Consider the following 3,447-nt stretch of genomic DNA (forward strand, 5'->3'; position numbering starts at 1 on the left):
GGACCTTAAACAGGAGTGGTATCTTTTCTCTACCTGGGAACAATTCTATTTCATCTTTATGTTTTATTAATATGTAATAATTATACTAAAAGACATGGTACAGCCTTGTCTTTCTGTATCTGGCTTATTTCACTTGATGTAATGTCCTCCACTCCTACCCATTTTGCTGCAAATGACAGGATTTCCTTCTTCCTTGTTTGAGATGAGAAGCAGTGTTATCTCTAATTGTTCTCTAGATTCCACAAGGAATAAATACTCAGAACTCAATGTCAGGGAATTATTCTAGTGCCACAGAATTTTAGCTTGTTGGCTTCCCTGGCTCAAAAATACTGCGCCATATTCTTTTTGCTACCTTCTTCTTCTTCTACTCAGTGACAATCACAGGAAACATGGTCATCATCATCACTGTCTGTGCTGATAAACATCTGTGGTCTCCCATGTACTTCTTCCTTGGCCACCTCTCTGTCCTGGAGATCTTGATCATCTCTGTTGCTGTCCCTTTTATGCTCCAGGGATTGCTGGTCCTAAAGACTCAGAGGATATCTCTGGGTACATGTTGTAAGCAATTATATTTGCACCTTTCTTTGGGAAGCTGGAGTTGGCATTAATAGGAGTGATGGCTGTGGACCACTACATGGCTGTTTGCAATCCTTTGAGGTACACCATCATCATGAACAGCTGCACCTGCATTTGGATGGTAATTGTGTAAATGGTATTTGGCTTCCTTTTTCAAATCTGACCAGTCTATGCCACATTTTAGCTTAGTTTCTGCAAAGCAAATCTGTTAGACCATTTTTACTTTGACTGAGGGCAATTGCTCAAACTATCTTTTAATAACACTCTTTTCACAGAGTTTATTCTTTTTTAATGGTTGTTTTCATTATCATTGGTTCTTTGATCCCTACGATTATCTCCTACGTCTACATCATCTCCACCATCCTGAAGATCCCCTCAGCTTCAGGCTGGCGGAAGGCCTTCTCCACTTGTGCCTCCCACTTTACTTATGTTGTGATTGGCTACTGCAGCTGCTTCTTCCTCTATGTGAAACCCAAGCAAACACGGGTGCCAAATACAACAGGGTAGCATCTCTGCTGGTTTTAGTGGTGACTCCTTTCCTGAACCCTTTCATCTTCACCCTACAGAATGAAAAATTCATACAGGCCTTTCAGGATGGTGTGAAACACTGCTGTCAACTTCTCAAGGATTAGGTCCGTCCTAAGGACAATCCTCACCATGGACTTGAGTACTCTGAAAACTTTAACTCAAATCTTGAGTCCTGGGAGGTGGAGGTAGGAGACTCACAGTCCCAGGCTAGCCTCAGGCAAAAATGTACAACCCAATCTGAAAAACAAACAAAAGCAAAGAGAGATGGGGTCTGGGCTGAAGTAGTAAAGTGCTGACTACCAAGCATGAGGCCCTGAGTTCAAACCCCAGTACCTTTAAAAACATTTTAAAAAATAAACCTTGTGGGATTTCAGTTGGGACTGTGTTGAAGCTTTAGATCAAATTGTCTTAAAGCCTCCAAGAATAGGACTCACAATTCATACACATGTTAAATCTTTTGCCTGACACATGGTCAAGTGGCAGTTCTTTGGAAGCAGGGGTCAATCTTTCATCCTTCCTGTGTTTTTTATACATATGCTCAACATCTTCTTACAAGTGTAAGTATATGTGTCTCTCCTTTGTAGCATTAGGCTTGCTCCTCAGTCTTCTATCAGCATGCATCAGTAACTTTATTTCACATTTTATTACTTTTTATTTGAGTAGCTCACTGAAGACTGAATCAGAAGAGTCTATTAAACTCTTGGGTCTTCCCATTCATATACATTTGCCCAGACGTAACTTTTATACTGAAATACTTATTTTTATACTCAGATATTTATGTAATTTTCCATTAATAATCCCTATAATCAAAACTAAAAGGGAACAATTATAATCAAAAGGACAAAAAGGTATTAATAAGCTCATACATAACAAATCTGCCTTCTGCATGGTCCTTCCTTGGAAAATTATCATTAGATATTTCCTCATTCATTTTCTGCTTGGGTTATCATCTTCTATACACCACATAAAATGAGCTTATGTAATCTAACAAGTAGGCAGAGATACTCAACTTCTGGGATTCACAATGTGGATCCATGATGGCTTGCTTGTGTAGGCTCAGTATAGAATATGCTCTGATTACATGTGTGTCTTTCAAGTATGTGTTAATGCTATTACAGTAAATAAAAAAAATTTATTGAAGATGACAGGGAATTCATAATTGCTTTTGCAAAAAAATAGTTTTTTAATTATAGGTCCCTCATTGACTGGGATATTGGTGCTGAATTTGTATTTTAATTTAAATATTTTTAAAAACAAACTCATATACATGTAGTTTTTAAAATATGAAATAATTGTGATTTATAGAGAGAAATAGGAAACTGGTGCCTTTTCTTTTCTTACCCATGGCACTACTCTTCAGAGTCAGTCATATTCAACTATTTCTTCTAGTATATTTACTAGTAATATGGTTATACAAATATTTCTTAATTTATGAGGTTTGTTTACTGTGTAGTTAATAAATGTCTTATTTTGTAAATTGTGTTTGTTTATACAACCTTTTTCTCAAATAATTCTGCAGATATCCCAAACCTAACAGTATTTTTCCTGAATGTTCTGGTGTGTGCTCTGTAGGCCTCACACAGTCCTTATCCAAGGACATCCCCTCATAATTCTACTGTGTGCAATTTCTTTTTACTGAGCCCCCTGTCTGATCTCTTGGTTTACTTCCAAGTTCTCATGGAGCAAGTGTCCAGTAAATTTCTAAGATCAAACTTGTAGCAAACAGTTTATTGAGTACTTGAATGTTTTTATGCCAGCATCATAGTTAATTGTCACTTGGCCAGGTTGTAACAGACAGGTTGAATCCTTTCCCCCCACAATGTTAAATGCAGGTTATGTATTTCTTATTTTCCTTGGAACTTAATTATTTCTTTCTGAGGAAGGACTGGCTATCTGCTTTTCAGGAATATTGATCCTCCCCAGACTTAGGCCATGTGGAAGCTACTATGACACACTAAGATAAGAGTGAGGGTGGTATAATTTGGACCAGAGGGGGAAACTATCTAGATTGGTATTTTGATTGGGAAGTGGGTAGGGATGAAGAAAGGGCTTGTCTAGGACAAGTGCCTCCTCTGATGTTCAAGTCATAGGAGAGGAGGCATGTATGAGTAGCTCAGGTCATAGGGCTTTGGAAAATTCATTGTTTTCTGGTAGAAGATTGAGCCTTGAAAAAGGATTAGGATTAAAAAGTATATGCACATCATGGAATATTGCTCAGCCATAAAGAAATATGAAATTATGTCATTTTCTGAAAACACATCACATTCAGTAAGATAAGCCAAGCTCAAAAAGCCAAATATTCCAATTCAGGGTTACCCACTGACCCAGGACTGGTGGTGCTGG

The 3,447-nt window shown here is 37.9% G+C and overlaps 1 pseudogene; it reads left to right on the forward strand.

The window, feature by feature from the left end:
- The first annotated feature begins 266 nt into the window (after positions 1 to 266).
- Positions 267 to 1,208, forward strand: LOC109677687 (olfactory receptor 9A1-like; annotated as a pseudogene).
- Positions 1,209 to 3,447: the final 2,239 nt, after the last annotated feature.

This window comes from Castor canadensis, chromosome 2 (genome assembly GCF_047511655.1).
Source record: "Castor canadensis chromosome 2, mCasCan1.hap1v2, whole genome shotgun sequence".
In the NCBI taxonomy this organism is placed as follows: domain Eukaryota; kingdom Metazoa; phylum Chordata; class Mammalia; order Rodentia; family Castoridae; genus Castor; species Castor canadensis.